The sequence below is a fragment of the Typopeltis vanoorti genome, chromosome 6, assembly GCF_054136105.1.
Source record: "Typopeltis vanoorti isolate ZY-2024b chromosome 6, IOZ_Tvanoo_1.0, whole genome shotgun sequence".
NCBI classification, from domain to species: Eukaryota; Metazoa; Arthropoda; class Arachnida; order Uropygi; family Thelyphonidae; genus Typopeltis; species Typopeltis vanoorti.
In genome coordinates this window covers 96,277,148-96,290,215 of record NC_143554.1, presented here as the reverse complement: position 1 = coordinate 96,290,215, position 13,068 = coordinate 96,277,148, and the positions used below count along the sequence as shown (strand labels likewise).

Genomic DNA, 13,068 nt, shown 5'->3' with positions numbered 1-13,068 from the left:
GCTATGTTTTGTTATACTTTTGTCATGAAACACTTGTAGTGACTTTTATTCCAAAATCAATGTCTCTTCTTTATTGAGAACTCAGGTTATATCAAAAACAAGGTCAAGTAGATTAGCTTTTATACAACTAGGAAATGTATTGAGATCGGCATTTAAGAAATTAGTTGTAAGTATTCTTGAGACTTTGTTGCAAAGTCTCTGGAAAGAGAAGGAATTGTGAATGCAGTCAGCTTTTGTAAGACCATTGATGTTTGAGTAAGTAAAACAGCAAGCAAAAAAGTATTTCTGTATTTAACTGTATTTAATTTTAGTTGAAAAGTTGGAAGGATAAAAGCCATCTACTCACATGAAAGAATGGCAAGGGAAAGGAAGGTTATAAGATCGAAGCTTCTAAGACTTTTATGCCATCAAATATATTAAAAATGTTAAGATCAACAGAAAGTTGTGCTTAACATTTTTAATGTATGTAATGTAGAGAAAATATTTCTCGAAATCTTTTCTTTAGTCCTAACATCAGAGATCTGCGACATAATATCTTCTTTGGAATGCCTATTGCAAAATCCATAGAGTGACCAATTAGAAGCTCTTGAATGTTACAGCAATTGGTCGTCAATAAATTTCTCACTTATTTTGGAAAAAATTTGAGGTTTAGTGTTCAATATTAAGATGGCATAGACCTGTCTTCCATTTTTCTTTTGGTTCAGGCAATGGTATCAATCAAGTTACTCATCTCTAAACCCTAAGTTTTATTAACATTCTCCAAAATTAAGGAGAACTGCAGAGAGTGGTTCAGATGCAGTTGAAATGCATCTGAATGCCAGAAGTAGCTGGACACATCATGACTGGTCTCCAAAGCATGGTTCTTGGATTAACTAGACCTTAGTAACTCTTAATTTATTCCATGGTACCAATACTGATGCATTAGTACAATGGGGGTGGATTAAAATTTATATTTTATGGAAACAGACTTCTAACAAACAGAAAAGTGGTCTCATGCTGGATGATGAAATTCATTTCCCACCCAAAGATATTTTCCAAACATCCACATCCCCAGTGAGATTCCAGTCCAACCTGTTGGTTAGAGAGTGGGTATTCTAATCACTGGCCCAAAAAAAGTCAAGTAACTGCTTTTACTTGTTGGTAAAGGCTCGTACCAGTTGTGAGAGACATTCCTAATAAAGTTTTCTTCATGGAAACGCTGTATTTTCATACAACAAGGGGGGGGGGGGCTAAAGAATTAACAAATGGACTTTACTGGCCTTAGCCAGCCATAGTTGTCATATCCATGATTCCATTCTGTTTAAGTGACCATACCACCTGAGATTAGCTCTGCTAATGCATTCTTGGATGCTGACAATGTCAAGTAACCCAGATATTTCCTAATAAAGTTAGTGATTAAGTAAATGATGGCTTCCTTCAGATCATGGAGACTGTGAGGGCTATGATTATCTCTAGATAATCCAATTTGAATTAATAACCTTAATTTGAATTAGTGGGAGTTAGCACACACAGTTTCATCATCATCAAATTCCTGCCATGTACCCTCAAGGGGTGTACAGGATATGACAGTACTACATGAAAAAATTACATCATTACTAACTTCCTATCTACAATTTTCCTCCAAATCAGTCTGTTACTTGTCAAGACTCCAACATTATCAGATCTTATATTTCTATCGTCTAAGGCACTTTATACCGTATCAATCCACCTATATCTTGGTCTTCCTCTGGATCGTTTTCCTGCCAACCTGGCAGAGAACACTTATTTTGCTAATCTTTCCTCGCTCATTCTGTTTAAGTGACCATACCACCTGAGATTAGCTCTGCTAATGCATTCTTGGATGCTGACAATGTCAAGTTCATTCCTAATATCCTCATTTTTAATATGATATTGCCATTGATGCCATCTGTTCATGCCTCTAATCTTTCTCAGGACTCTCATATCTGCGGTCTCTAGTCTTTGGTCAAGTGTTTTACTTCTGACCCAGCTCTCAGATCCATAAGTTAAAACTGGTTTGAACACCGTCTTGTATACCGCTAATTTAGTGTTCCGACTAATTTCTCTCTTATTCCATATGAATTTATTCAATTGACTTCCCACCATACCAGCTTTGCTGATTCTGTTGTCTATTTCTATATTTAATTTGCCATCTTCAGTAAAAATCGTGCCTAAGTAGCTGAAATGTTTTACTTGTTCCACAGGTTCTCCATTCACAACACAGTTGACATTTTCAATGATTCTGCCTATTTTCATTGTCTTTGTCTTTTTATTGCTGACCTTCATACCATATCTATTACAACAGCAATTGAATTTAGTCAGAGAATCTTGCAGACTTGTAGCGGATTTATTTAGAAGTATAACATCATCCGCATAAAGCAAAGAGCTGAGATTAACGCCTCCAATTTTTATATCAGGTTTAATACCACTTTCCTTCATAATGTGATCTATATAGATAATGAATAACAGAGGGGATAATGTACATCCTTGTCTCACACCAGATTTAACATTAAACCATCGTCCTGTACTTCCTTCAATTCTAACTGCTGACTTACAACTCAAATAAAGACTAAGTATTGCTTGATATAATGCGCCATTGACACCATATAACTGCAGCATATTGAATAGCTTCTCTCTTGGCACCTTGTCATATGCCTTTTCCAAATCGACAAAACTTAAATACAGATCTTTGTTATATTCCCATGCTTTCTCGACTATTTGTCGTAAAGTGAAGATCTGATCCTGACAGCCTCTATTTGGCCTGAATCCAGCTTCTTCTTCACCAAGCTTTTCTTCCACAATTCTTCTCAACCGTTTCTCAAGTATACTTGCATAGATCTTGCCAGGAACACTCAGTAGGGAAATACCTCTGTAATTCTCACATTCAGTTTTATTTCCGTTTTTATATATGGGTACTATGAGAGCTCTACTCCAATCATCGGGAATTCGTCCCTCTGTCCAGGCTTTCTGAACTATGCAGTGCAGCCACTGTAAGACTTTTATACCACCATACTTAAGCATTTCTGGTCGAATATCATCTACTCCTGCTGCCTTTCCACATTTCAAGCCTTTGATGGCGTTTTCTACTTCAAGTATGGATATGTATTCCTGACTGCATGCCTGGTCAGTGTTTTTTATCACTGTGCTGTCATCACTGCTTGTTTCATTTAGCAGGTTTTTCAAAGTACTTACTCCATACTTCAAGGATATCTTTTTCTCCTGTTTTCATGTCACCTTTATCATCTCTAACTCCTTTTACAGCACTCTTTCCTCCATTCCTAAGCTTCTTCAACAACCTCCAGAATATTTTGCCACCTTCTTGATATTTATTTTCTATATTCTTGCCAAAGTCCTCCCATGACTTTTGTTTAGCTAGTTTTACACACTGTTTAGCTTTCTTACATTTGTTTCTGTATTCTGTAAGAGTAAAAGCTGACTTATTTGCCAGGAACTTTTGATATGCTTTCTTCTTTTCCTTCACTGCCTCTTTAACTTCCTGTGTCCACCAGGGAGTTCTGATTTTTTTATCCTTGCACACAACCTAACCACATGCCTCTCTGGCAGAATCAATCAATGTTTTCTTCAGAGTTTGCCACTGAATCTCCAAGGTTTGATTCCTGTTCTCAAACTCTTTCATTTTCTTTTCAATAATCTTTCTGTATTTTAGTCTACAGTTGACATCTGAGAGCTGCTCAACTTTTATTCGCTTTAAAACTTTCTTACATGTTATTCTTTTCAATATGAAATTCAATTTTATCCTGCTCAAGACTAAATAGTGATCACTTCCAATTTCAAATCCTCTGTACACTCTGGTGTCCTGCACCAGGGAGAAAACATCACTATCAACAATAACATAGTCAATGAGACTTTTCTTATTCCTAGCCTCTTCTCTCCATGTGAATTTGTGCACATTTTTATGTTGGAACATGGTGTTAGTAATAACCAGTCCATGTCCTGAGCAGAAATCCAACAGATATTTGCCATTATTATTAGCTTTGCTCTTTTCTCCAAATTTTCCCAAAATATTTTTGTATGTCTCACAATCATTTCCTACTCTGCTATTTAGATCCCCAACAAGGACCAACTTTTCCTTTTTCATTGTGTCAGTTGCTTTTTCTAAAGCGTCAAAAAATTCGTCCACTTCTACCTTAGTAGAACCTTCTGTGGGACCATAGGCACAAATAAGTCTCATTGTCCAGTTCCCCATTCTCATATTTGCCCACATTACTCTACTTGATACTGACTGCCATTCGAGAAGATTAGCCTCGTATTTTGTGTTGAATACTATGGCTACTCCTTCTTTTCCTTGATTGTCATTGCCTGAATATAACATTTTGTATTTATTGCTCAGAAAGATCTCACCAGTTTTGGTCATTTTTGTTTCAGTCACCCCTATTATGTCGATCTGGTACTTATCTAATTCCTCAGCTAGCTCCATTTCTTTGGCATTCAGGCTTCTTACGTTGATAGTACCGATCTTTAACTCTGGTGATGTTGAATTGGGGTTTGTTTTCAGTTTTGTTCCAGTAGCTGACTTTTCTCTGTTCGCCCTGGTTCCCTGGCGAAAACAACGGGGGCCTTGTTTAACCGGGCGACTCCACAGCCGGCATGAAATTTTGTCATGTTGTACCATCATTTTTTATTTTGTTTCACACGGTTTCATCGTTGTTTAATTGGCCAACGAAGGGTACAGAATCACAATAATGTTAAATTGATAGCATTCTCAAAGAATATGGGGTCAATTGCAGGCATACCCCAGACCATTGTCATATCACAAATTTCATTGTATAGGGAATCACTGCTTTTTTCCCTTTTCACTTGTCAATGCATGTAATAGTTTAATGTTTTTAAAAAGTCATAAATGATGTAAATAAAGAATTAATTTCTGTCAGTCACATAAACAAACAAAAAATTTAGAATAATTTTCGTAAATGTAAAACGTGTTCTGGATCGTTTGACTTAATGGAACATGCCAACCAGTTTGGTCATCAATCTACACCATTAAAAGTTTTACCATTTCATCAGTTTCGACTATTACATACGTCAGAGCAAATAGGAATGGGTATGTAGCTGGTAGCATGGATAGGAGGGGCATATGGTGAAGTGGAATCAAGGCAAATGAGAATGACAGTGAAGTGCCACAGGGCTCTATACTAGGATCATTCCTCTTTCATTTATGCATTAATGATATAGCAGAAGATTTGGGGGGGGGGATATTCAATTGTTTGCTGATGATGCTAAACTGGAGAGGGCAATAGTTGATAAAGGTGATTAAATATCCTGTAGTATGATTTAAATAAATTGGCAGTGTTTTCCTTGTGTGCTAGCTGCAGTTAAGTGGATTACTATTATTAATATGAAATTTCATAATTTGTAGCATTCATATGATTGAAAGTCCAATAATAATAAATCTTATTTTTGCAGGCATTTTAATGAAAGTCAGGTTATGATATTCATGTTCAGCAAAACATCCTTTGGTGAATTTCTGAATGGTTCCTTAATTCTCTTAGCAGAAATAAGAGAATTAAATTATGAATCAAACCTCTGGTATGCTAGAGTCCTGTTATTATCTATTTGGTTACAAATCATTAAGAGATTAAGTGTATGGTGGGACAGTTTCAAGGAGACAGAGGGTTACAAGTGGGGTCCCACAGGGCTCAGTACTGGGACCTATATTGTTTAACCTTTATATCAATGACATTGTCAGTGGATTGCAAGGGGTTATTCAGTTGTTTGTGAATGATGTGAAGCTGGGAAGGATTATTAGTAATAGTGCAGATATGGTAGCCCTGCAAGAAGATTTGAATAAGCTAGATAGATGGGCAAATGAATGGGGGTATCACTTTAACGCAGCAAAATGTAAGGTCTTGAGGTTTGGAAAACATTGATGGGGCACTGCATACTCTATGGGAGGAGTTGTACTGGAGGAAGTAGGGGAGACAAGAGATCTGGGGTTGACGAAACCTGAAATTTAGGGAATATATTGCAAAGGTGGTGAAGGTAACACAGAGGATTGCTGCAATAATGAGGAGGACACTAACCTGCAGAGATAAAAGGGTTATAATTCCATTGTATAAGTCTCTGATCAAACCACACTTAGACTATTATTCTTAGATTTGGTCGCCAGGATTTGAAAGGGATAAATTAACTGTGGAAAGGGTACAAAGGCGGATAACAAAGATGGTTTCAGGACTGTATCATGTTAGTTATGAGGATCGGCTGAGGGAATGTGGACTGCAGAGTTTGGTGGATAGAAGGAGGAGAGGTGATATGATTAAAAGTATCAAACTGTTGAGAGGTGGTTACAGGGTTGACACTGGGGGAATTCTTTCGCTTGGTTGAACAGCAGGAAGGAGTGATGACAAGAGGGTGAGGAGTGGTTTCTTTGCATGGAGCGTGGTTGAACCATGGAATGCATTGCCTGATGGAGTGGTGAGAGTGAGAACCGTCAATGAGTTTAAGGAGTGGTATGATAGACTTTGTGTTTCTCGGGGGGGGGGCTCCCCTCGATGAGTCTTGATAGACTGTGTTTCTTAGGAAGGACCTCCCACAATGAGTCTTTTGACTCTATGGAGGCCTGAATAATAATAAGACAATTTACAGGAGCATGAAACCTCGTACACGTCAGGTAGCATCAGCGGTGAGAGTTTGTCTTTAGGAGAAGGTAACAAGTTATAGATCTGGTTGATTGGTTTGTAGATAGTAGCAAGTTTGTATTTCTTCATAATTTTTGAAAGACGTTCGGAGATGCCTTTGATATAAGGTATGGGAATCCTACAGGCTTGTTCTTTTCTAGGTTGATGTGTGGGGAGGTGACGGATGATTTTCTGAGTTGTTTTAAGATTGTATCCATTTAGTATGGCTGTATTTTTGATTATTTCCCATTCTTTGTTTAGAGATTCTTCAGAGGAGCAGAATCTGTGTGCTCTGGTTACTAATAATTTAATGATGCCAAATGTTATCTTATTTTAATGTAATCTATTTTTTTCCCCCTCCAGATATATTTTAATTTAATTCTATAACACGCTACTGCACACACATTGGGATTCCATTGTAATCATGTGCCTAACTCTATGTTATTTCTAGTATTGTTTGAATTAACTGTACTGACAATGTCCTAAGATACTTAGGCTGAAATATTTACCTATTAAAACTTATTACTCTGGTTATTACATGTGTTTCTTTAGTCTTAACGATTTGTAACTAAATAGATAATTACAGGACTGAAGCTTGGATGTAGTAATGATTTTTATTTTATTTTTTCAGAGGTCAAGCCAATAGTTTTAATGGTTGACCAAATTACTGTGACTTCACTTCAGCATACTATGTAGATTGCAATGTAGCTTGTTTCTTTCTATATATGTGTATATTCCCACAATGAGTCTCTGACTCCATGGAGGTCAGATGTTAATAATATTCCAGATGATGACCTTGATATGAAGGTCGAAATGTCAAGTGATTATTTTGAACTGAAGTTTTATTATAACATGGTAGTTGTTTCCATAATTTTTTTTTTTAAATAATGACTCACTAAAAAGCCCATATACAGATTTCTTTCATCATAAGAATCATAGCTCTTTTCTAGTTGGAAGGTGTATAAAGGTGTTAAAAGAGTATAATGAATAACAAATGAAGTATTTACAGATTATAACTTATTTGAATATGAGTAATAATTCCTTTCATTTTCCTTTTTTGCTGCCTTGGACTTTGACCAGGGTAGTATCATAGATAACTGAGCAAATGCCATACATCCTGACATAATCAGTTGAAGGTGAGAGAAATTGTTAGTGCTTTCAAAGTTATGTTCCTGTATTTAAGAGGTTAAATATGCGATAAGAAATATAAGAGCTGCAGAATGGATGTAATGGAAGAGGTATAAAATATAGAGTTATCTTCAGTGGCAGGAGTATAAGGTAGGAAGGTGATGAGTGTAGTGAAGAAAGAAAAATTGGCATATTGACATTGGCAGGCGCTGACAGTACCCTTGATTGCATATTCAACAAAAATCTGACAACAGTCACAGAAGAGTGAAAAAAAGAAAGAAATTTATTGTTTTTGAACAGTTGCCAGTCTGGTTGGCCAAGTGGTTAGCATATCTGCTTTCCAGCCAAAAGGCTGTGGGTTTGAATCCTGCCTGTTTGTGATTGTCTGTGAAAATACTAGTGGTAGTAGTAGTGGTGGGCAGTAGATGATGTTGGTATAGATGATATGGTTTGCTGTAGAGACGGAGAGCTGTAGAGTAGGTGCCCTCCCTCAATGAGTCTTTGGACTCCCTGGAGGTGTCACATAATAATAATAAAAAATAGTATCACTACATTAGGGAGAATCCAAGTCAATGGTATAAAACAGTTTTGTATTAGTTGTGGTAGTGAAGGTTTTAGATTAATTTTAAATATTTATCTAAAAATTTAAGTATTAAAGTATTAAATTATTCTATTTACACACCAATGTTTCAACAGCTGAATTCATCATTATCAAAGGCACTTTAGAGAGAGAGAGAGAGACGCATACCCAATGAAGACTGGGAATGAAAGACCGAGAGAACAAAACGAAGACTGACACGTGTATGGAGGGGTGACAGAGTGAGAGACATCAGCATCTAATTATTTAATTTAATTATTAAATTATTTATTTTCATTCCAATTCTATATAGTTTTTATTCCAGAAACTTCAACATGAATCACTTTAAGAGCTGTGGAAAATTGAATATTGAACATAGAACCAGTATACTGTATTGGAGGAGCTTTGTTACAGAACAGAATATCTGAACCAATTTGAGATGATCATAAAGAATATAACTTGGTGCCTCCTTTCTTTTCCATCAAATTCTCCTCTTTATTATCTTCTGCCAAGGAAAAACAGTCTCTTTCTTTCCCAGGCTCATTGTGATTGTCTTCTCTCATACTTTGGACAAAGAGGACATTTAATTGAGAAGAGGCTACAAGAACATCAATTCTACATCCTGTATTTAAAAAAAAAAAAAAAAAAAAGTCTGGCCTAGCACTGTACTACTATGTGCTGCACTAGACTACAGGATCCTCTGGTTGAGGCTCTTCTTTTACATAGATGTCATTTTTCAATTTAAGTGCTTATTCAAAGAGAGTGTCGAGCATCTCAACTCGAACCAGAATTACTGTGTTTCTGCACCAAAAATTTGGGAATGTCTATCCTTGTTAACAGTAAACAATAACTTTTTTTAATCATATATATCAACCTTACAATCTACTGTATACACCATTCTAGCATGCAACTCATATCTCTTGAAATCATTGTTCTACCTTGTTTTGAATTATCAGTTATTACACCAAAGATAATCTGCAAGCTTCAGATTGAAATATTTGGTTATATATCTTAGTAATAAATTTTCTTGTGTCTATGCGCCCATATTCAAGAAGGAAATTGCGCATTACATGAATATGCGCCCATATTCATGTAAAGAAAGAAATGGAAATTTGGTTTTAAGCTAAGTAGTGAACTTGATAATCCAAAAAGTCATTGCTTAATTTGGTTTCTTTATGTGCATCCTATTAATATTTTCTTGCTTTCATACACTGACTTTTGAGACATGCTTAGTTATATTTACTACCAGTTAATGCATTCTTGTAAAAGCATAAGCATATAGTATAGAACTGTGAGAGTACTTAGCCAGGGTGTTAGAGTAATGAATATGATATGATATGGTGTAACTATCATATTCATTACTATCATTTGTAGTTTCAAAACTACAATCTGGTATTTAATTATTTTTATTTTAACAGAAGCATACATAAATTGTTTTGTTATTAGTTAGTGTTTTGTATTATTATTATTATTATCATCTGAGACTGCAGGGAGTCAAGGACTCATTAAAGGAGGCTGTAAATCACCCAAACCAACTGTCATATCTTCTCTTAAATTCATTCACACTACATGCACTCACTATCCCTAAAGGCAAATTATTCCACTCACTCACTGCTGTGAGAAAAACCTAGCTCTTCCTCTTTCTTGACTACAAACAAACGTATAACTTCCATGGATGCCCTCAGTGTTCTCTCCCCACCTTCCACCATATAACAAAAAATTTCATCAGATTATATCCTATAACACCCATTCAAAAGTTTATATATATCTTTATCATATCATCCCTCTTTACCCTGCTAACCAGAATCTTTAATCTACATACTCACAATCTGTCCTGATAATCTAAATCTTATAATCCAGATATACTCTTTGTAACTCTTCTTTGCACCCTTTCCACCCAGGAGACCAAATCTGTGTACAATAATCCAGGTGTGGTCATATCAAGGCTTGCACATCTGATGTTTGACCCTTCCTAATTTCATAATGTATAGATTGAACAACAATGGCCCAAGAACTGAACCTTGAAGTACACCACTGGTCACCTTAAATCTAGATTCAAGCCTACCATATACCACTTTATGGTATCTGTCTGTCAACAATCCACTGATCCAAGTCAAAGTTTATATTCCAATCCCATATTCTCCAGTTTATGCAACAGCCTTTCATGTGGTATCCTTCAGGTGCCTTAATCAAATCCAACATTATCATAGCGTATCCATTCCCTTTATCTAACTCAGGCATAACATTGTTATAAAATATGAGCACGTTGCTAAAGCATGACCATCGTTTAGTAAATCCATGCTACTCCTTGCGGAGTACAGCTTGTTTGTCTACCCATTTTCTGTATGCGAGTTCTTACCAACTTCTCTAAAATCATCCCTACCACTAGAGATACTGATAGGTCAGTAGTTTGGCACATTAGTTTTTGCACCACCCTTGTACAATGGAACTATCATACTTTCTGTCCATTGTTGTGGTATCATTCCTGAGCTGGTACGCAAGTTACACAAACATGTGAAAGGCCTAGCTAATTCAGCTGAATATTCCTTTAGCAAACAGGCTGATATTCCATCTGTCCCTATTGTTAAATTGTTATCCAGGTTATGCAAGAGCTCTTCAACCTCATTTTCATGCACCTCTAACTCTTCATCCAATGTGGCAGTAGCACTGTGCACCATATTACATACACCTGGTTGATATATCTTAGCAAAGTGAGCACGCATTAATTGAACAATCTCGTTAGTTAAGACACTAGAGTACCATCTGCATTCAATAAAGTTATTCTTTCACATTGATTCATTCTTTTGCTGGTGAGATAACAATAAATTCTTTTGGATTGCCTTTATTTTGAATGGCCAATTTATTTTCATATTTCAATTTAACTTTCCACATAATACTCAATTTTTCTGGCCTGAGCTTTATATATTTCATAACTCCTTTACACTCTTATTCTCATGATATTTTTTTCACATTATCTTCTTATGAATCTCTTGCTTAATAAGGTTGCACGTCCATTTCGCTCCCAACCTATTTATTTTTCAAACACTATAGATGCATTCAGATACTGCCTCATTTAAGCATTTTTTCAATGATTCCTATTCAGTAACTGATACCATGGGACCAAAGATAGTATTCTCCTAAGTTGATCATAATTTCCAGCTTTGTAATTCAACATGTAACCTGTTCTAATTGGAGCATCAATACAATTAGATACTTCCCAAGAAAGTACAGCATGATCACTGTTCACCAACTGATGGTAAAATAGCCATATTCTTAACAGAGACCTCTTTTGATGCTATGAGCAAATCCAACACTCTTTAACACGTTCACTGCCAACTATGAGTATACCTGTAGTTAGTATATGAGCCTCACAAGCCAACTACAAATATACTCATATGTCAATTATTGCCGGTGACGAGATTACTCCTACTGACCTTGAAGAAGTGAAAGTGCTTGGCGTGTGGTAACAAACTATGCCCGAGGAGCATGGCAGCGAACGTGTTAACCTCAAGTTCCTTCTTTCACATGCTGCTTGAGAAAGCTGTCTCACAGCAATTCAATAAATTCCTCTTCTTTCTTATCATGAGATTTTTCATCGACCCAATTAATGTTTGGAAAATTAAAGTCACCCATAATGATCACTCGTTTGGTATCCATAAGGCTAAATTGGCAATGCATTTCTTCATCCCTGCAGCTGAGCTGCCAGGTCTATCTCAACACCCACAATATATTTCATTCTGTTAAGCTCCACTTCACACCAGATAAACCAAACTCTCTCCACTACATAGGACATTGTTACCATCATTGTTTTCTTGTGTTTCTACCCTAAGAGGACTAAAGTCATCTGATATCATTAGTAGTACTCCTCCTCTTCTATCATTCCTAAAAATAGTATATCCATTACACTCGATCCCATTTACCATGTCTGATTCTGATAGCCAGGTTTCACTAATGCCAACAATCTTAGGCCATATCACATTCCATAAAGCAATGAACTGAACCCTTTTATTTCTGATTTTCCTGGCATTTGTGTATAGACATAACAAATTACCACCTAGCCTATTCTTATAATTAGATATGCAAATCTATTTGGCCTTGTTGTAGAACTTTCTCTTTTCCGTCCCCAGACACATACTGAAAAGGTCCAAACCTAAAACATATTTTTCCACCCCTTCACCAGATATACAGTCATGTTCGAAGCCATTCATATCTTTATCACATCTGCATACCATAGCTGAATTTTCACATACATTTTCCCCATTGATGATCTAGTTTCCCTGACTCTCTTCATTAAGTCTCATACCAGTCAGCAATTTTTCCAGTCTCCTGATGCCAAATGAATTCAAGTGCAAGCCATCCCTCTTATACAATCTTTTCCCATCAAACACACCCACACATCTAAACACTTGCATACATTTCTTCTAGAGAGCCTGCACATTTGCTATCATTGCTCTCCTCCTTAACTCGCTACTGTCGTATCTAGGTAGCAAACCTGCAATTTTTACTCTCTCATATTTCTTTCTTGCTTCTTCCAACAGACCTTTCATATCTTCTCTCATACTATATTTGTTGCAACTTAAATTATTAGTTCCTACCAGAAATACCATCTATTTTACTTTTCTTTTCTTCAGTTACATTTGTCATATCTTTAATTTTTGCCCCTGGAAAACTAGAAGCAGTGACTCCCTTGGTAAGTGCAAATTTTAAGATTGAATCACCATACCATATTAC

At 36.2% G+C, this 13,068-nt stretch overlaps 1 protein-coding gene and 1 long non-coding RNA gene across 3 annotated transcripts in view; one reads left to right on the top strand and one right to left on the bottom strand.

The window, feature by feature from the left end:
- Klp64D (kinesin-like protein 64D) overlaps nt 1-13,068 on the top strand; it is a 261,208-nt gene that overhangs the window by 241,795 nt on the left and 6,345 nt on the right. The window lies entirely within an intron of this gene.
- LOC150105728 (uncharacterized) overlaps nt 1-13,068 on the bottom strand; it is a 55,138-nt gene that overhangs the window by 36,159 nt on the left and 5,911 nt on the right. The window lies entirely within an intron of this gene.